Source organism: Adiantum capillus-veneris, chromosome 10 (assembly GCF_014529385.1).
Source record: "Adiantum capillus-veneris isolate H3 chromosome 10, ASM1452938v2, whole genome shotgun sequence".
NCBI lineage: Eukaryota > Viridiplantae > Streptophyta > Polypodiopsida > Polypodiales > Pteridaceae > Adiantum > Adiantum capillus-veneris.
Window position 1 is genome coordinate 85,676,500 of NC_140940.1, and position 22,345 is coordinate 85,698,844.

Sequence of the window (22,345 nt, forward strand, 5' to 3'; positions counted from 1 at the left end):
TTAGTGAGAAGCATACAGATGGCACTGAGTCTCCAAAGTCCATAGTAGCTTTCATCTCATTGCCCTCCTTGGAATTCCCTTTGGAACACCCTGCTACCCTTCCTGCATTTCCTAGTTGATTGCCCCTTTATCAAACAAGGACATGCCAAGGTTTCAAATGCGACAAATTTAAAAGAAGTCCGAAGATAATCCCAACTCTCATGTGGATCTTTTGAAAAGAGATGTGCGATGTTGGGCAAACAAAAGATGGGACATCTCTATAGACATGTCTCTCGAAAAGTTCTCAACACATAAACTCAGCACCAACAACAATCCACACAACATCAAACACCAATCTTCAAAGAATTTACTGACAAATGCACACCCAAAAGACCACCATAGAAACTAAGAAGCACCTATTGTGCAAAGATTATGGCGCATGCAGACCAATGCACTTGAGAGAAAAAGACCTTCCCCCTTCACTAGTTCTTTCTTTGAAACCAGAATTTCAAATTGTACATGTAGGCTTCCACAACTTTCTCTACTCCAAATTGCTTATGGTCTTCTATATCATATATGTTGTGCAAACAATAGACAATAACTGGAAACCATAACTCCAAAAGGGACGCTTTAAATCTTGAAAAATATTTCCAATTTTTGCAAAAAAAAAAATCGAAGATGCCATATTTTGAATCTATGCATGATATGTGCAAAATTGGTGCGAATAGAAGGTATTTAAAACACGACTATGTGTAGAGAAGGCTAGTCAAGGGTAAAAATCGCCATGAGAAAGAAAGAGGGAGAACCAACAACTTGAAAACCTAAAAAAACTTGAGTTTTTTTTGCTTTTGTTAGTTTTTACATGATTTTTTGTTATATACAAGTAGCACCTCAAATAACACACATACGGATACATAAGGTAATCCACGAGCTAACGCTACACAAGCAACTTGCATTACACTACATGTACTCGTGTGACACACATTGTCATGCACATATGTACAAATCTATAGAAGAAGTGTGTGTCCAAAATGCATGCAAAAATGCTCCGAGTTGAAGATCCTCACCAACTCACCAAGAAGCGGGTTTTCAATATGGGCAAGTATGTTGGCCTAATTTTGCAAGCAGGTCACATTAGTGGGAATGTTGAAAGATGCGCACTTGTTAATAAAGAGGAAAAGGGAGGATGCTGAGGTTAACGTTGCATGGGGGATCTGAGGGGAGGGCGCGTGGAACAGAAAGAGAGCAACAAGAGACGGATATTTGCAGCCAAGCGCCAGCACAGGGCTGTGTGTGTGTGTGTGTGTGTGTGTGTCTGTTTTTTTTTCCTTTTCACGTATCCGCAGGCTGCTAGCTAGGAAGTCGCACAGCGTAGGAGGCGAGGCATTGTCGCTCTGGGCAGCGCAGGGAAAGAGCGAGGTAGAGAGTGAGACGAGGAGAGGAAGCACTGACGCGGAGCTCGTGTAGCTAGCGTAGGATGCAGACGCATCTCTCGCCCAGGGCTGGCGGAGTACGCAATTGCGGAGAAGGGCGGGGAGCAGTGGAGAACGACGACGGAACCTGCTCGGCTTTGGTTGAGTACTTGATGACGAAAGCTGCGACCGAGTGGTGTTCGAGCTTCGAAGGTGCCAAGCTGAGCGGCAGAGGGGGTTGCGATGCGACGGGAGAGTCAGGTCAAGGCCGGGGCAAGCATACACAGCGTGTGAATCTACTACAGTTGAGTGTTCCTTTTAAAAATTAAGGCCTTGCCCGAATCTTCCTTGTTAATTAATTAACGAAGTGGAAGACAGACCCATTTACGTATTAGTAGGTGGTGCAATGTGCATCTTTTCATTGCCTATACACAATTAAAGGAAAATATTTAGAAGAGTTTCTAATTAGAGAAAATAGCTCCACAAATCCTAGAGCAATTGAGAAAGGGTTTGCATTGATAGGGATTTGAGAAAGTGTTTGCATTGGATGTTGAAAGAAGTGTAGATGTATGCAAAGACATATTGTTTTATTATTGTCCGCGAAACATGTTTGATGAAGCAACAAAATTAGGTGGCGTAAGTTGGTGTGCATTTTTTACACAGCAATTGCAAATGGCACAAGACCAAACACTTCATAGAAACACAAGGTCATCAGCACCAAGATTGTTCAAGGGTTGTGGGTCTCGTTTTCGGATGATGCCTCTATTTGGGCACTGCATATCTTGGCACCGGCACCGGTCTATGGTGGATCAAAAGAACGATTAAATTGTTGCCCGAAACTTGGATGAGGGTGAAGGAAAATTTGACCACTAACAAAGCCAGTCCTTGAAGCTCGATGGTGGAAAATCCCTCTTCTCCTACAAGATTTGTGCCCATTGATCACAACACCATAGGGGCACTAAACATACAAACAGTTGGTGGATTGCAAAATAACATTTTGAGAGGCATCTACACAATTATAAAAGGGGGAAAGGGGGAGGGATTTTGCCCCCCCCCCCCCCCCCCCCCCCCCCCCCCGACATGTGGCAGTAGCACCTTCATCCGACAGTGTCCATGTAGCCTCCGGACACACAGCGAGCACACAGAGAGAGAGGGGGGGGGGGGGGGGGGGGGGGGGGGGGGGGGGGGGGGGGTGGGGGTGGCGCAGGAAAAACCTGCCGGCCGTACTAGTAGTTGTAATGTTCATGATGAAGATGAAGTTGCCTAGTCTATTTCTCTGTCTTGATATACATTATGCCATTGTCATTCTATTTTGTGGTCAAAATAGACTTGCGTATGGTAATTTTGTGTACATGACACACACGAGTTAACAGGAAACCATAAGATCCGTAAACAAGGATGTGTGAAAGTAAACTTGATAGGGCGTGGGTGAGGGTTCACAGTGAGGAAAAACAGTGAGTGAGAGCCCCCCCCCCCCCTTCTACCCCCCTCGCGTCTATAAAGACCACGGGGTCACAGTCGAGGGATCTATGACGATGCGCACAATCGACAGAGTGGGGGGGCTTTGGGCCGTTGGATCCACACGACCCCGGGGGGGGGGGGGGGGGGGGGTTGTTGCAGGTTTTTATATGGTAGGAGTCGCATTACCTGCATGGAGGCATGATAGGGGGGTTGGATAAGGCGTGGGAGTGTCGAAGGGCAAGTCAAGAGCTTGAGCAACAAGCACGACTGTGGGATCCTAATCTTTCTTCCCCATGCAGATCCAATCGACGATGGATTAAACGGGAATCATTGATCCCTTGACTCAACCCAGTGGTCTTTGTAGACGAGGCTCTACCTCCCACAAAGGGTTTTGGGTTTGAAATACATAGCATGAGGAAGAACAATCATTGCATGTGCACAAGCCATGAGCATATATCTCCTTTTTGCCAAGCCAAGGCCATAGCATAATTGCCCTTACTAAAACTAAAACTGTTTTAAGGGAGGGAAAAAAAAAATCATCCGTTGGTTGTAAAATAATGGGAATTCAAAAGAGTCCCCACATTGATTGAGCAAGCAATATTAACAAGAACCATTGATTAGCTACTTAAACAAGGTGAAGGTTCACTATTCCTACATAATGCTACTAGAGGAATTTAATAATGAAAAAGTTCTTAATGCTACTAGAGGAATTTAATGATAAAAAAGTTCTTTGTGAGACAAAACAAGTGAAAGGGTCACGATGGCTTTTTAAAACAATAAGAAAGTGATAAAATCATTAGGTTGAATTTAACTAGAATTATATAAAGTGAAGGAATGTTCGAGAATGTCTCTTTTATTAAGCAATCGAATGTTCTCCTCGTAAAGAAGCAAACCAAAAATAATAGCAAATTTTTTAAAATTTGTAAGATTTTTAAATTAACTTTTGACATCATTGCATTGGTTTTTCTTCTCTTTACCATGATTTTTTTATTAATATATATGTGTGTGTATAAATAGATAAATAAATTTATTATATAATTAAAAAAACTCATTAATATATATTATATATTTATTTATTTATATTGTGTGTGTGTGTATATGTATCTATAGAACTTGGAAGGTGAAGCTTCACTTTATCATTCTAAAAGAATACAATGCAAGAAATCAAGCCACGTCAGGAAGTGAAATGAAATGTGAAATAAAAATATTCATTTAATATTTTAAAACCAAAATAACATTTAAAGTAAGTCTCCATCATCATTGGAAACATTGAAAATATGGCTAACCAAACACTTCTCTAAGGCTTCTTTTAGAAAGTCAATTTTTTTCTTTTTTAGAAAGTGACACTAGCATTTAAATTTTTTTGTCACAATAGAGTATTACACTTTTCTTTTTTTCCACGTGGCACTAATATGGAAGCTTTATCCAATGATCCACAATTACACCAAAAATCCAACTCCTTATTATTAAGGACTCTTTATGTAGTCCAAACAAGGTGAAGATTCACACTGGCCTGCATAAGGATGATATGGTCTCAACCTTATGATATGGTCTCATACTTGAATGCACTACTTTCCATGATAAGCTGCGAAGATGTGCATATAGACACCATCCTCCAAGAACTTGTCAAAACTCCACACAAAATTTTGCTAATTCTTTGTCATCCCAACCCTGATAGAACATTGATACTTCTAATGCTTATGCTTGCACTTGAAGTTTGGGATCAGTTTTACAAAACAGTGTCCTCTACACTCAAATTGAAGCTGGCAAAGAAATTCTTCCGTCACTTGGCTCGAAGCCCATTCATGACGTCAGAAAATACATCACTCTGTAAACTCCTCATGCAATTGTAGAAGGCAGAATGTGAGGCTTCACTTCCACTCTTCCAAAGGCATTTTCTCCAAATTGCAAACCTGTAGTTCAAGCTCGCCCTTGAATTAGAATGGGGGAAGCCATTATCAACATTGGTGGTCTCAATCCAAACACTAGTGCTTAGAATACTCAGAAGAGCTACCCTATCTTTTCGATCTCATCCAAACTTTGAGCAACATGCAGGTGGAGCTACAATGCCCAGCTGACAACGATCTCTCAAAAACCAGAGAAATTACATTTTCTATGCAAGTAATAGATACTATTGCACATGCAAAGGTCCTGGAAGTGGACAATCTACAAGTCAATTAGGACAAGCCGTCCTTACTTCCTCTTGACTCAGAGATGGGTGATTATGCATCCTCTACCCTGCATCTACCTGCGGCCAGGCCAAACTGAAGGGGAGCTATGACAATGTAGAGCAATATATTGACACCTATTCTTGGATTTTGTGAGAGGACGCCTTTGCATCACTCGAGAAAGGCTTAGCCAATTTCCCCAGCGGCCATCTTGATCTAAGGGACATGACTGCTTGGTTTGGGGTCTCTGCAATGGGGATATGCATTGTTTGGCACATCTCGGTGGAAATAGTCCGGAGATCAAAGCCGGCTCTCACTTCAGTAGGCTTGTCCACCACCATCGCTCTCCTCTGCCCCCCATTTGTTTTGACAACACTTAAAAGCACCCGCTCTCTGTACTGCTTCACCCTCGAAAAAAGGTCTTGCAATAGAAAATCACCTTGGAAACACGCATGCTTTTGTAATTATGCGTAGGGGAGAACACTTCGAGTTGCACTACTATAGAGTGCCTTCCGCCTTCAATCGAAAGCAACACCTACAAAACAAGGGGGCCTACAGTTCGTTGGCGGGTGCACTAGCACACACATACACAACATTGGAAGGGAGCTAGCCATCACGTGCACGTGCTTGTATGAGCATGCCTTCACTGCTTGCCTTTACTGTCTGCCTTTAATGCACAGACCCACAAACCACGCCATCGAAAAGACTTGACAATATAAAAGCCCTTCACAGAGCAGACGTGTTGTCAACCCGCTGTCTCTACATCGACGGCCCAAACTCAGATGCTAGAGCTCTAACAAGCCCAACCCTCTGTGTTCCGCCTCTGTCTTCAGCTGTGCAACTAGGTAAGACGTATTGAAACAAAAGACGGACTGAAAGAGAAGACGTGGGCGTGTCGCGTGCTTACTTTCTTCAACTACAACAGCAGACGGTTCCTTTTCGCACGCCTTCTCACCTTGAAAAGTGTTGGCCGTCCACGTGGATGCCATATGTCAAAGTACGCCTAAGCTAGCCCAACACTAGGGCCTTTTCTTAGCGGGCCAAAAAATGTGCCTCTCTTTTTTGAATAATAAGATATACAAGTGTCATATCTCTCTTTTTGTGGGATTGGGTATGAGTGATGCTTGTGCCGTTAAGCGACACCTCAGGGCTTCTGCTAAAGAGTTTTTCTTATGTGATTTACCTTACTTTCACTCATGTAGTGAGCCATGTATTTTTAATCGTAGGTTGTTGATTTTTCAACACTTTCCAACTCATTCTATTGTGTTCACATTAGCCTCCTTTATGTCCAAGGAATTTGAGGTGTCACTTTCCTTGAACACTAGCATGTATTAGTCCATAATCAACCTCAACTTGGGAACTTGGGATGTAGAATTGAAGCTTGAGTGGCACAGTGGGCCTTTGCCAGAGTACTAGGGTTTAGAATTCCGAGATCGCCTTGTCCCACCGGTCTCGTGATGGCCTCTCAACTTGCCCACTGCCAAGGGTGCGAGTCATTATTGTTGTTTTTTTACAGGAATATTTTCATCGATTTAAGAACTCCTTTTAGTTGCATTTGGCTATCTTAAGCAATAGGCCAGTAAATGCTATATATGGGAGCATAAACGAATTGATCACTTTCAATCTGCTCCGAAAGGGAGAAGCACATACTCCCACCAATGCAATTGGATCCTTATCTTATCCAACACCTATGAGAATCTTTGCTTGTGGTTAAATCCACCCCACATCAAGCCTCGCCTGTTATGACAAAGGCCATGATGGACAATGCCAAACTGTGCTCGCAAGGTGGCCAATGGAAAGGCTAGATCTACACGACAAGTTCCCTACCCCTCGGTGGTCTAACTTGAAGCTTGGGGGCTTAACTGGCGAGCTGGCTCAAAAGTGGAGCAGAGCAGCGGAGGCCTTGGAATGGTGAGAGGTAGCTAGATACTTTCACAACTCAATGTCTCAGTGGTCCCCTTTGTTTTCTAAGGAGGGAGGCGTCTTGTTGAACCCTACTTGGAGGGAGGTAGCCAGAAAGATGAACAACAAAGGACTCCAACTATTGGGTCAGTTTTGGGACTCCAGTAGTAGTGACTGGAAAGGATCGGACCAACTAGCCTCCTAGTTCAATCTCAATGGGACTCAAAGATTGCTGGTAAATAGAGTCTTACAACGGCTTGGCAGTTGTTGCCTATTGACCTGTGAGTCTAGGTTTGATTGGAAAGCATGGCGGTGGCCCATAGACAGACACTTCCGTAAGCCACATACCAAGGAGGTGTACAACATCCTCATGGTCTCATTGGATTGGTCTCCCTCTTGAACAAGCAATGGGGCAAGCAATGGTCGGAGGCAAGATGGGTGACAATTGTAAAGAACATCTGGTGCCCACAATGCCCACTTAGGATGAAGGTCTTTGTATGGAAGGTACTCTGAGGGCCTTGCTGACTGGGATGAAAGTCCTAGCTAGAGGTATTAGTCCGGATAGATGCCCACAATGCAGATCAACAAGTGAGAACCTACCCCACCTTTTCAAGGACTACCCGGGGATCTGTGGCTTGGCAAGAAAGACATGCAAGTGGGCTCAAAAGACATGGAAGATTGGGCTCCTGCAAGAACGATCTCCTCTTGGGTGGGAAGGTGTTCATGAGCTAAACACTTCTAATTACAATTGTCAGGTTCTATTACTTTAAACACATCTGGAAGGCCAAGAACTGTCAACTTTTTGAGACTATCATTGAAACAGCAAGGTTCACGGAGATTAGTCAAGAAAGCAAGGAAGCGATTTTTGCCATTTGGAAACAAAAGAACTCCGAAGAGTGGAACAAGGTTGTGACTGCAGCAATTTCAGAACTACATGGGTAAGAGTCTAATCCTTAGCCAAGTGTTATACCTTTGCCATGGGGTGGCCCCCCTATTAGCCGATGTATTGATGTTTGTTGGAAGAAGTCATGGCTCGACACGAGCATGACTAGTAATTGCAATTCTTTTGGGTTGCTAATATAATCCACTCACGATTGTGAGTCTTGCAAATAAAAATTAAAAACTTGAAGCTTGCGTGAACCTTTTTTTCTTCTTTACAAAACTCATAATTGTGAGTAATTGTATTAGAATGTCACCAAGAAATATACAAATCAGCCTCAAGCTCATGCCGATCCTTGAGGGGCGAATGATTACATCACTAACGTACTATTACCAAAAGTTCAATCCTTTACATAGCAAGGCTCGATCGGATAGTCTTCTCAGAGATTGTACAAGCTTGCGTGAACCTTAAGTAAGAAAAGCTACAACCACACTGACAAAAGTGACAAGTTCTTTGGGAGCTTTGAAATTGAGCCATTTCTCATCTCCAAGATGTGGATAAGAGAAAATGTTCTTGCAATGTTGTGCAGATACAAATGGTTGACTGTTTTGTCCAAAAAAATTATCGAGTCAAAAAGAAAAAACAAAATACAAATGGTTGATTGTGTTCAATGTAGCATTGGTTCTCAACCTAGCATTGCTTCCACAATATTATGTTCTAAACCATCTCACATTCAACAACTGAAAGATATGTATCCAAGCCACAAGGAATACTTAAATCCATTGTAATACGACAAAAGTCAATGCTGTCAGTACATAAATGGTCTCCATATGCCCACATGTTACTATAAAATTTTGTGTGACAAAGCAGTGAGATCTTAGCAGCTCTACGTCTAAAAAAGGCACTGTGATTTATCTAGCTCCATAAATATTGAGATAGAGTTTTAAACTCACATAATGATCACATACTATTGAAATTTTATAATCATCTCTACAAATACCTTCTCCACTTTGTATGTGTTTTCTTGTATTCAGTAATAGAACCCTTGGGGCACAAAACATTTAATTCTAGAAAACATTCAAAGAAAAGCATCCATTGAGCCTCCCTAATGAGTGGTGCAATCGAACCCTTGGGGCACAAAACATTTAATTCTAGAAAACATTCAAAGAAAAGCATCCATTGAGCCTCCCTAATGAGTGGTGCAATCGGTGTCTCATTTGTCAAGTGAACCATGCAATGAATTGTATATCAATAAATTTATGTGGCAATGATTTCTCCATTAAGACATGATAGTTTGATGGACTCCTTCACTTATCCATGGTAAATTATTGGGATCAATTTCTATATGGCAAGTGTCCTAGGTCCGTAAATAATGTCATGTAGTTTGGTTCCAAACATACTTGGATAGCAACATTTTGTCCTAGAATACAAGTAATAAAGACTTGGTCATTTATGCCAATCATGGGATTTCAATCCTATTGATTGAGCTTTGATTGGTATAAAAATATGCCTAAATGAGGCTCCTTATCTTATAGCTGCATGCTCCTTGATTCGCAAAAATACCCTTTAGTTCTTCATTTGTTCATGAAACTGTGAAAATCATTCCATTTGTTTTAGGCCATAATTTTCACTTTGTGTTTGAGGTTGTAAGGTTCATGGGCTTTGTCCTAGACTCACCATGGAGCATGTCACTAGTCTCCTAGGCATCCTAAGTGGCATATGGCATGTGTAGCATTGTCAAAAGAGGCTTTGTCATAGGCTATCCCATGTGAAGTATTTCTAGAGCATAATATCACATGTAAGAGTCATGTAGGCATGAATAAAAATTTAAGTTTGACTCTTACAATGGTTTTTCCAAGTTGTCAAGCATGAGGTAAGTAGATGTTACCTCCCTAGTGCTATATAAGCACCTCTTTTGTACTCATTTCTACCAAATAATCAAGTTCATTTTTGTGTCTACACTCTAGTAAATTTCCATTGAGCAATTAGCATTGTTATTGGTATGAATGCAACTCTCTTTTATCCACCGTAAACCTAACATACAATAACAAAACTATGATGAGATTAGCATGTCCTAATCTCGCTAATTAGATCCTCCTAGGCATTAGCATGTCCTAATCTCGCTAGTTAGATCCTCATAGGCATAAGCATTCCCCTAAACTAGGTCACATTAGCACTCTTGTCTTGCTAATCATGATCACAAATCAAATTTATGTTGCATAGTTGCACTAATCTCTTTTGGAAGCTTATTAATGATGGGATATGTACACCTTTGAGAATGTGCCCCACTACCCACATTATTAAGTCAATGAAGGAAGAATAGCATCAGCATTAAGAGTTTTTCCTTCATACTCCTTTACTTTAGTGTTATTCTCATCTACTTTAGCTTTCAATAGAGCCCTCAAACTCTAGATTTGGGCTTCATTAGACCGCTAAACACATTTTTCATTATTGGGTGTGTATATTCTTATGGGAGCCGACCATGAAGGCAAGCTCAAATTGACCATTCCATGAGCTCTGACACAACCAAACGCATGTGGGTCACGAGATTAGCTTACCCAAAATAGGTTATTAGTGTGAGACACATGGGTTCAACTCCCTGTTTTCAGCATGGGCACATTGGGTTAACTTGTTTGTGGCACTCAAGTGGAATGCATTCAGATTGTGGATGTGCTGACCTAGCTACACGGCGGCCCTTTTTTTGGCAAAGAAAGTGGCCACCTTGTCAGAAACACACAAGCAGTTGCATGCAGCTACCTTGATTGATATGTAGCCTTAAGCCGCGATCAATTCACTATGTGCAGGAGCTGTCCTCCAATAGCCTCAACAACTTGCATCTGGACTAGTGGAGTGTGTGCATAGAGAGTCAGCATTTCTAAAAGTGATTGCAATTGTTGAAGTGAGATGGATCAGCTATCATTATGACCAAAGTGAAAGCAAGGTACACACAACTTACACAAGCGAGTCTACAATCTACGCCAAAGAATTTTGTTTGAACCTTGTTCCCATGCAGTGCACCCATAACCGTAGGTGCTCCATTCTTTTGGTGCCCCATGCAAGGAGAGCATTCCCATGGAGATTCAACTCTAAACTCTCACTACTCTCATGTGAAGGGTAGATTCATTCTTGAAGTGAAGAGTTACTTCAAGTAAGAAGTAAAAGGAAAAAAATTCATCTCTCTCTCTCTCTCTCTCTCTCTCTCTCTCTCTTTCAAACACACACACACAAAAGGAATTGCATCCCCGCACAACATACTAAGTTTCAACATATCACTTGAAGGTAATTGTGTGCTTGTAAGGGGAAACAAACAAGAGTCTCCAAAATAAGACCATCCTCAAAGCACAATGGAGAAGAAGGTAATTGCCAACTTTAATGGGAAGGGTTTTCCCTGAGGAAAATTTTGGAGCTAGAGCTAAAAGGAGAAAAGTTAGCCTTCAACAACAAATTGTAGGGGAGAACATAACTAGCTTAGTTAACAAGCTTAACAGCATCATCACTCAACTTACCTACATCAATTGTGAAGTATGCAAAGATGACAAATTGGATATCATTTTGAGTGCACTTCCACCATCATATTATCACTTAGTCACTATCCTTAAGAAGAAAGATCTAGCCCTAGCACTACAAGTTGTTGTCAACTCTCTTCAAGCTGAGGAGAAGAAACAAAGGGGCTCATCACCATCATCATGAGGAGCTTATATTGCATCATCCTCTAGGGGAAGAGAACCATCATCACCATCCATTTTTCATCATCCACAATGTCAAAAAATGCTACAATTGTGGGAAATGGAATATGTAGCAAAGGATTGCTACATCAACGAATTCTGCAGCAAGTATGGGAAGAAGGGCCATCCTCCTTTCAAATTCTATTCAAAGGATCAAGCAGTAGTAGTAGCACCAACGACAAGCAACCAATGAGAGGAGTAGCACATGTAGCAAAACAAGGAGAAGGAGACAAAAACAACCTTGTTCGTGGCGTAGAAGACTATGGCATTTATGAATCAGATATTTCATGAAGATTCATACCTTCTCCAGTTTAAGGGAAGGTTTTGTCATCTTGTGTGGATATTTCTTCCTTAGTGGATAGTGTCATTCTGTGTGGATATTGTCATCCTATGTGGATAGTGAGTTGTCTCTTCAGTCTATCAATCTAGTACAAACCCCAAGAAGGGGAGGGTTGTAAGCTTTGTGGGCTTTGTCATAGAGTCACCATGGAGCATGTACGTAGTTTATTGGGCATCCTAAATGGAATATGGCAGGTGTAGCATTTCCAAAGAGGCATTGGTTTTATGCTATCCCATGTGGAGCATTTCTAGTGCAGACTCTTACATGTAGGAGTCATTTCGACATAAATAAAACCACTTAAATATGCAAATTTGAATTTGTCTCTTAGAATATGGTGTTCTAAGTTGTCATGTATGAGGTAAGCATACGTTACCTCCCTAGTGCTTTGTAAGCACGTCTTTTGTACTCATTGCAATCAAGTAAGCAAGTTTATTTTGTGTCTATAATTTAGTCAATTTCATTGAGCATTAGCATTATAATAAGCAATGTTATTATTATGAATGCAACTCTCTTTAATCCACCCTAAACCTATCAGTGGCTTTGAGATATTTTCTAAGTGTAAATGTGTCCTCACCTGTAATAAGAAAATGCCACAGACTTTTGGCCAAATATGCATAGGATCTAATAGATGTACAATTTTTAACTCGAACCAAAATAACTATATGCGGCTCTCCTAATGGCTTCAAAATATATATATATTCACTACTTGCATAGTGCAAGGACAATATAAAGAGAAGAAAACCCTAAAGAGAAAATAAGCAAAGAAAAACACAAGTGTGTCAATGTGCACTCGATCATCTCTATCTATATGGACACAAAAAGTCTTTTGACTTTCCACTTCCATGGGTCTTTTCATTTCCTAAACTCACCCTTCACTCATGCACTTAAGATGTTTTGAAAAGCTTTTAAATTTTTCGAGATTGGGGAGACCTAATCAAGATTATTATTAAAAAATTTCAATGTAGATTTTATCTATCCACCAACTTTATGTTTCATTACAAGTCGGCTAACTTCATTGTCTTTTTTTCGTTTGAAAGCTTCCTCCCAATCGCATAGAGTCATTCAACGGGATGGCCCTCTTTTTCCTTTGTTTTTATCACGATAGGAATTATGGCAAAAATCTAGTATACCATTCATGGTTTAATACATAATAAAAAGAGATTAAACCATTGATTAAGTGGTAAGAGTAGATTTGTCGAAATAAGCCATAGGCTTTATAACTAGGCACAAGAGGCTTGGAGGGCTATGTTGTGGGAACGGGCGCTTAAATGCTTAAGGGGATGAGCATGCAGCATTGAAAGAATCCTTGGGGAGAGACTTGGCACAACGCTAGCAGTCTGTATCACAAAGGTAGCCGTAGAGAAATGGCTGATTCAAGTGTGGTGTTGTAGTGGGCATAGTCGAGGAATCATCGCAAGAGGGCCACTTGGATGGAGTGAGCACTCAAGAACATGCCACAATCGATGAGCCATGAGCAACCACAGTGTCTTCCAACCACAATTACCATCCGACTAAACCTAAAAATGCAATTTCACATATTTATAAAGTGATTAGTGCCCCTTTAGGATTGTAGTTAGATCAATCTTTACGCATTTTATCTTATTTTTGTGTTGTCATCATTCAATATTGCAGGTGATTGTCTACTTTAAAGCCCTTGAATAGAGCTTTATGTAAGCTATTTGGACGTTGGACTTGGAGAAGATTAACTGCTTCGAATTGGATTTGCAATTCAATTGTGTGTGCTCTTTGTGTGGTGGGAAGCGATCCTTAGAAAGGACAATTCCTCTGACTAGTCAGTTGGGCTCAATTTTGTGGCATTTGATTGAGCTCAAAACAAAAAACTTGGCGGACTTGAACTGGCCATAATAACTTTAGTGAATTTTTTGTTTGGGTCCGACTGAATGATACGTGGTTGGAATCCATTATGGCTCCTCATGGCCAATCTATCATAGCATCTTCTCTTGTGCTCACTCCCATCCCTATTCCAATAGATCATGCCCACTGCAAACACCATGCCCCAATCTACCATTTCTTATGCTTATTTCCGCGCCCCGCACTAAGTACACACAACCGTAATTGTGTATATGGTTATAATTGATGGGGCCAAGTCTGTGCAGAGCTGGCGCGTGATTCATTTTTGTCAATCGCAGGTCCGCCAAGGGCAATGCGATTTTGTCTCAAAAGATGCTAAACAACAACTCGGTAGACAGGCAATTACTCTTCAGATCTTCCATTTAGAATGTCAATCAAGAATCTTCTTTTTTATTATGTGTAGATAGTAGCACCATGCTTATTCCATTGCTAATAGACTTTGGGAAGAAAAACTTGAAGAGGTGACTAGTGCCAACGTTAAAATGCATATGTAATTTGCAATCACAATGCTAATAAAGTGAGAGCCAATGTGATATAGCATAAGGGAAATCCAAACACCTAAATCTAATTGGACTAGGAGACTTATCTACACCATGCTCTCATGCCAATTCATAGGGAATATGATGAAAAATGTAGTATACATTATGATGACATGGGTTTATTCAAGATTTAGTGCAGTTGTGGCTTCAAAATAAAACTTGATTATTCTTACATTAACATATATGTGTATATAGCATGCTCTTTTGTAGAGCTAGAAAAAGAGTACAATAGGTGTCACATACATAGCACAAGAAAGTCGCACATTCTTAACATCTCAATTCTAAGAGTTGCCTAAGCTTACAAGTTGTGTGTACAAAGCATGCTCTCTTGTAGAAATAGAAAGAGATTACAAGTGTCAGGTGTACATAACACAAGGTGGCACATTGTAAGCATTCCACCTCTTAGGGTGGAGTACGCTTTCTACATCGCATTCCATATAGCACAACCAATATCTACATGGCTTACACATACACACGACATGGAGAGAGCATTCACACACGAGATGCAACAAAGCAAACATCTCAACAGTCCTCCCCTTGAGTTTTGTTGCACATAGAGTACAACACACATCATATATACAAGCCTCTCTTATTCTAAATGGGTGACTCATAGATAAAAACCTCATGTAATAAGGAGACAACACATTTTTTTGCTGTATTGTGAATCCAAATCTGGGCCACAAGTTTGCCATCCATGATGTCCTTTTGTAAAGTCATGCCAAGGTGACATCCACCATGGATACAAAATATGAGTCAATAGCATTGAATAAATAAAACAAAAGATTATTACATATTCCTGAATAATTTTGAATACTCCATGCTAGAATGCCGTGTAGTGTGAATCAAGATATTGTTGTCTAATCATACATTTCGAAATTCCTTTGAAAAAGCTCTTGTAATTCCTCGATTAAAGTATACAATTTAACATTTAAATCAATTGCTTGATGTTTTCCTGCCAAAAGACATTACATGTTAATACAGTTACACATTATTTATGGAGTCATAATACAAACTGGACAGTATGATAACATCCATGGCAGCTCAGTCAGAGTTGAGAGGTGGTGGTTTAGTCTGTAGCAGTGAAGACCTTTTTTCAATACTTACATATCATCTGATTGGCCTCCCATTCTGAGATGGAGCCCTCGTTGTACATGTATCTACTAGTAGGATTTTGCAGCCAAAAGAATGACGTGAGAAGATTCAAAAACTAGGTTATGCGAAGTGGATGTGAAAATTAGTGAAAAAGGAGATCGTGTACACAGTATATAGCACAACAAACCCTCACATTCTAAAGCTTTCCATGGGGCGATCGCTGTTCAAAATAATTTGCATACATCTACAACCAAAGGCAAGTCAAAAATCGAAATACTTGCATTTTGATATGAATCTTTAGAGCTATGCTAGCATCTGGCATTCATACACACAAGAACTTGTGTGAAACTTCTACTGTAAGACTAGGCTTTCTCTTCAAGCCTAACCAAGACAGCAAACATCCTTTCTACCATTTCATTTGAGCAATCCAAGAGTTAAGAATTCCTTTGTCCACAGTACATTCTTGAAGTGAACAACTCCCCTCACTTGACCTCGCAATGAATAGAGGAAAGCAAAATAAAGATAGCATTGTGAAATTACTTGCCAAAGCTGTAAAAAAGTTTTGGTTGAAAGTTTCAATGCCAAATCCAACTTTCTCTAAACTCAGAAGGACAGAGATACATCCATAAAACAGACAGTTATTGACGACGTCATTGAAGTTCCAATGCCAACCCCAACTTTCTCTACAGAGGACAAAAATGCATCCATAAAATGGACAGTTGACCATGGACTACAGTGATCAGTATATATATAGAAACCAACAGAAAAAAACACCTTGGCGCTTTGAATACTACTTCTCTGCAAACCAATCAAAACTCTGGGAATTACAGGGCCACTATACATGGGTATTGTCAAAATGTCTGTCGCCAGGACTCTTATTCCCATTTACAGATAGATTCTTTGAACCTACCAGCAACATACCTGGATGAATATAAATGGAAAAGCACCAGAAGCATCTATGTGATGCCTCGCTCATCAACATTCGCATGACCGCTCACGGCATGCTGCCCTTCCCTCAAAACTCAAAACTTCAGCAAATGCATCTGTATGCACATGGGACAAGCTAGAGGGAAAAGGTTTAGTACATAAGCGCCTCTTCTGCACTTGGCTTCTATTGCTACAAGTATGAGCAACCAAATACCTAAAAAAGACTCTTGTTCTTGCTTGCGACTGTATATGCCCTCTACTTTGCCTTCAAAGTTTCACACACTGCCATTAATCTTAATGGCAACCTTGTGCCTCTGGATCTTTGAAGTTTGCCAGCTTACCTAGCTCCTCCACAGCTTCTACAACATAGTCAAGCCGAAGTGCAACTTCCATCAGCAAAGTTGCAAAGGTTCCTATTGAAAGTGCACTTGCACTCTCTAACACCCTCACTCTTTGCTCAAACACAGAGTCTTTCGCAAAGTCAAAGTCGTCTATAGGACGCGACGGCCACGAATGCAGCTTCTTAATACCTTTCTTGTCAGTTTTTGTTAAATCATCATGTGAATATGCAAAACCCATCTTGTGAGAAGACCCAGTTCGAAAGAAACCACCCGAATGGTGATCTCCATGGGCTTGCCTCTTGAATTCTGGTATCACGCTTACTGCAAAATCATCTGCATACTCCTCTGAAAAGCCCATCTCCTGACGAATGAGAAGATATGAATTCAAGTACAGACTCTGTTGCAATCGATCTACTGCATGTCTTACGCCATCCAAAATCCTCGTGTAGTCACCTTTCTCCATGTTCTGCACTTGTTTCCCTAATGTACGCAGAACTTTGGCACCCTCCAGACTGACATCTCGAAGCTCTTGTTCAAAAAGTAATCTCACATCCAGAGGTGCCTGCATAGAAAATCACCACATCATGATTCATGCTCAAATCATCAATGAAGGTTCATGTTGCGTTCATCAGCCCTCCCAAACCTTGAGAAACAATATTGAAGTAGATTGATTAAATACTACAAATGCGCACTTGTAATCTCAGAGAGTTCAGAGAACTTAAAACCTACCATGGCCCACATGTTCAAAATGCGTTTTTTCAAGACCAAAGTAGGCTAGGACTGGGTCTATTATTGAGTGCAACCCTACTTTTTAAGGTGCACCATGAAAGGCAGGTTCTCATAAAAATAGCAGCTTTCATTATGAAGAGAGCATGTTGTAATAAATGGATATTTCTGACGAGCCTACAATGTGCTTCACCTACAGTCTTAAAACTAAAAGAATCCCAGATTTTAAGACAAAAGTTTACCTGAATCGCAGATCGGAGGCAGCCATGCAACGCTACGACAGAATATGTACAATGGCGTAAAACAGCACCAACTTTCACATAATTTTGCCATGGATATTGAAACCTCCTAAATCGACCATGTGGTGGTTCCCAAATTGCAAAACCAGCCTGAAACTCTCCAATATTAATACGAATTCCGCAAAGTCTATGTGATAAATTATAGCATATTGAAGAGTTGCACCAGTACTCACAAGCGTCTCTTCCTTACTGCCGGACACTAATGCAGGCCGATAACTTTTGTACACTGGATCATCTGCTGCCAGCCCCATGAATATCTTTGAAGGAACCCTTTCCAGTATAGTGCCTTTCAAATACTCATTCACACAAACTGCATCCAACATACATGATTAAGTCAGAAGATTATCTCCAGTTAAGTGTCAGTGACCAAAATTGCAGATATGTACCCTCCAGAGAATCTGCTACCCCCGCAAAATTCTTTGAAACACCATCATGTAGTTCCTCTCCAGCCCAGAGTGGAAGAACAAACAGGTTAACAATAAGACCAATCGTAGCACCAACAAGTATGATAACAAATCGATTGATAGCTGTATCAACTGGATCCCCTTGCCGGTATTCCGCTACCATAATTAGACTGAAGGTGAGCAGAAAAGTTCGAAAACCAAATTCGTAGGATTTCAAGGTAGGCCAGAGTTTTGCAAATGTCACAACTCCCCCTGTTACAAAAACCAGCATAATGTGACATAATACAATCCTCTTGTCCCACTCCTATGTGCTACTCCCATCCAAGTTCTTTAACCGTATAAAGTCCTGAATATTTATTTGCAACTTCCCCCCCCCCCCAAAAAGAAAAAAAAGGCCCTCACCCAAAAAAACTCATTCTAAAGGTGATTATGGGGTGGACAAACGTAGTGTACTAGACGAATCCCGAAAAACCCAGATTCACCCATAAAGGAAAGTGAATGCTATAGACTCATACTATTCATCCAGAAGACAAGATAACCCTCAGCTTCATCATGTTAGGTTTGGACAAAACTTGCTCCACCTGCCCAGTTTATTCTAGTGGTCAAGAAGAGGAAGAGTACTAGTTAAAATGCAAGGAAATGTAAAAGGAAGAAATAAAAAAATCTCCACACCTATAACAAACACACTCAGACCGACCATGATAGGATGGGCCACGCCTCCACTCATCTTAGCCAATTGACCAATGATAACTGCCAGTAGGCCAGCTAATAATGTTCCAACTCCTCGATTTAGCCCTTTACTTAAAGTAGCACCTGTGGACAGAAGCGAAGAACCCGAAATAAGTGGATAAGCTTACATACATAAAAAAGAGGATAAAGAATTAATGAGTGCAAGTGATGTACTGAAACGTGAAAAGGATCAAGAACATCAAGTTTTGCATAAACAACAACTTTGACACAGCAATCAAGAACATAAAGTTTTGCCTTACAACAACTTTGACACAGCAAGCATGCATCTCCTAAAGAGTTGGAGCAAACATGCGTCATTCCCTCTATCTACATTGAAACACCATCACTGTAAGTTAATAGGTAGGTGTTAGACATCGCTTGCCTCTTGCCAATACACTCTAAATTATCATGTCATGTAATCACACCACTCAGCGCCAAATCAGCACTTCAACAAAATTAAAAAACATTGTACATTTGTTTGTAAGCAATATGTATCAAGTATGTCTAAGGTAATGCAACCATAACAAACCTGGCTACCCATAGCAAATCAAGTTAATAAATTTGAAGAGCCTGAATAATATGGGATGCACACATAAATAACAAGCACAATAAAAACTAAAAGCTATCTACAAGGTTCAGATGGAGAGCAAGCTGCACCCGACATTTCAACTTAACAACACAATTAAAAAACAGTGAGTAAGCAAAGGGTAAGTAAAAACTCATCTTACTAATTCTTTCAATTCATGTGTGACAAAGATGTTGACATGGATTCGAACATCCATCATGCTGAAGCTTCCTAAATTTGTAGCATGCGTTTTTTTTTATAAATGTCACTATGGCTTGCACACAAGAACGTCACACTGAAGTCAAGCATGGAATGGATGCAGACTGATGTACAACATTCTTACAAATCACATGATAAAGCTGAAGCTGCTAAATTTAAATGGAACAAGATGCAAAAATTGTAGTCACATGCAACTATAAAATGCATAACCAGTATAGTGAAGGAGCATACCAATACTAAACTCGAACACAACAATCAATGTCATAATGGCCCAGATGGCATGGCTACCAAAGAGTTCGTATGGGGCCTTGAGGAGAACAAGAAGGAAGGCCAGTGTGAGAGCAAGGCCCATTTTGAATGCATGAATTGTCTTGGCTGGTTCTTTCCATGCAGCATCCCATACAGACGTAAAGAAGGATACAAAAGAGCAGCCCAACTCTTTCGCAGAAGATCCCACAAATCGGAGAGAGTTTTTAACACAAGCACAAGGCCGCCCCAAGCACCCTCTGCGTCTTCGTGTGTATGGCTCCAGAAGAGGAGTATACATATTAGAAGAGTCATTCATCGTGTAAGGCATTTGGATGAGCTCGCTTTCTGTGTGAGCAGAAAATTTCTGTGATATTACGCTTCTATGTATGCCGTTGTGAAGTTGCAGATGTAACTAAACGATCTTGCTATAAGAACGTCTCTTTGTAGGAGAAGGTGCATGGGGTCGGCTCCTGTTAAACGCATACTCACAAAATTCGATCGCCCAAAACTGAAGAAAAAGCCCAGCAGCAAGCAGAAAAAGTGGCGCCTGTTGACCGCCCAGCTCCATTAGAGCCCTTTGCGCTGGAGGCCATGTGGCAGAAATGGCAACACGGACTCCAATTTCTCAGAATGTAGATTGGAACCTGCAAAATGCGCTCAAAGGGAGTCCCAAAAGTTTGCTATTTGCAAGGATGATATGACTGCTAGAACTGCTTGAAAATCGCAGAATGTATGAAATCCCACGGGAGGAGAGGAAATCTGCGATTCTGCGTGCATTGACCCGAAGAGGAAGGCGCGCTACCACGAGTAACCACAACCCGCAGGTAGGCGATATGTAAACGAATGTACAGATTGTTCAGCCCGCGTGTTATACATCCGCACTATGAACAAAAACCTCTCTCTCTCTCTCTCTCTCGTCTTGAGCTTGTTTGCCTTTGGCAAGGAGCAAGCTTGCCTCCTGTCTCCCAATGTATCGAAGAGCTGATACTAATTTTGCGTAGGTATACGGTTCGTAGCGCCCCTGGAGCCTACCGTGCGTCCCCCGGCCCACCATCATGATGTGCAGCTTCAAATTCCGCTCCACGTCTACAAAGTGCTGCAAGTGCCCAAATTCCCAATTGTTTAATCTCTATCTCATTTATTGTCTCCTATCTTCTTTCAATGATAAGATCACTGCCCACAAAATGTCATTGATTCATGATCTCATCTTTACATCGAACTCGTCCTAAGCGGCCTATAACGATTTCAATGGACAATAATTTCCAAGATCAAAATCTGAGCATTTTTGTTTCTACCTCGTGTGACCCGCCACAGACGAGTTTCGCTCGCTCTTAGGGCACGTTCATATAAGGGCGGCGGCATCCCTCGCTGCCTTTTGTGCCTCCGCTCGGTCAGGTTCACAAGAGATGGCAACAGAAGCAAAAAAAAAGAATTTAGCAACGAATTAGCGTTGGCGCAGTGGAAAAACCCATGGCTCTCAAGGGATTGGCGTTAGTTCAACTCGCACTGCCACGTTTTGCCTTGAACAGCAAGGTGGATGGCCTTTTCTTCCATGCGCGTGCCCGGGGGGGGGTGTCGCTCAAAATTTTGAAAGGCCCAAAAGCCGATCTAAAAGGTGCGAATGGTGTTTGTTTGGTGTCTGCTTGATAACTCAAAGCAACACAACAATCTCCAAAGACACAGAAAAGCTCATATGTATTTAGATGAGCACAAAGGTAAACTAAGAGTACAACTTCTAAAGCAAAGTCCTACTCTCTCTATCTACAAGATTTGCCACTGTTCTCTCTGTACATAAAGGTCGCGTGCTTCTTTCTCAAGTTATTCTCTTTCTGATTATTAGTCAGAGCTACCTTTCATACTTATTTTCCCTTGTCTAGCCACCTTACAATACCATCTTGTCCCACTTTCCATCTACTCCCCATTTTTTTTTTAACATGCTTGTGTCCTCACAAGCAGCTCGATGACAATGAACCAAATGTCTCGAGTTGAAGTAGCTTGTGTGAGTGTGTGTGTGTGTGTGTGTGTGTGTGTGTGTGTGTGAGATAATGCCTTGCCAAAATCAGCCCCCCTCTCTCTCTCTCTCTCTTGGTCGACCCCTCATGATTTTTACTCATGCTGGCACCCCATTGGACCCTGCAAAGCTTAGCCAATGATAATTAAGAAGCATAAGTGATAGCATTCTGACATGTGTCCCCCTTTTCCCTTTTGTTAGAGCTTTAGGTAATTAAATAATGCAATTAAACTCTTATTGGACCCCTTAGTCTTCTGGCCAATAGGAATCAGGGAAGTCATTGGACTGTTGAATGTTCAATGGACTCCTTAAGAGCAGTCCAATAATCTTCTAGAGAGATTAATTTCTATTGGTTCTTTTAACAAGTGTTTTTAAATGAATTAAACTAAGTGTACTCTAGCTTAATTCTCATTGGTCCACCTCTATGGCTATCCAATAGGATTTGAATGCACCTTGGGGGCAACTGGGCTAGGGAGTTGTGGCATGTGTCCTCTATTCCCTTTGT

The 22,345-nt window shown here is 41.0% G+C and overlaps 1 pseudogene across 1 annotated transcript; it reads right to left on the bottom strand.

Moving 5' to 3' along the window:
* Positions 1-15,990: 15,990 nt before the first annotated feature.
* Positions 15,991-21,208, bottom strand: LOC147449176 (aluminum-activated malate transporter 9-like; annotated as a pseudogene). Its single transcript, XR_015189416.1, has 6 exons — positions 19,812-21,208; positions 18,740-18,880; positions 18,050-18,319; positions 17,837-17,973; positions 17,607-17,753; positions 15,991-17,200 (listed from the first exon to the last, which is right to left on the bottom strand). The product of XR_015189416.1 is annotated as an aluminum-activated malate transporter 9-like (transcript).
* Positions 21,209-22,345: the final 1,137 nt, after the last annotated feature.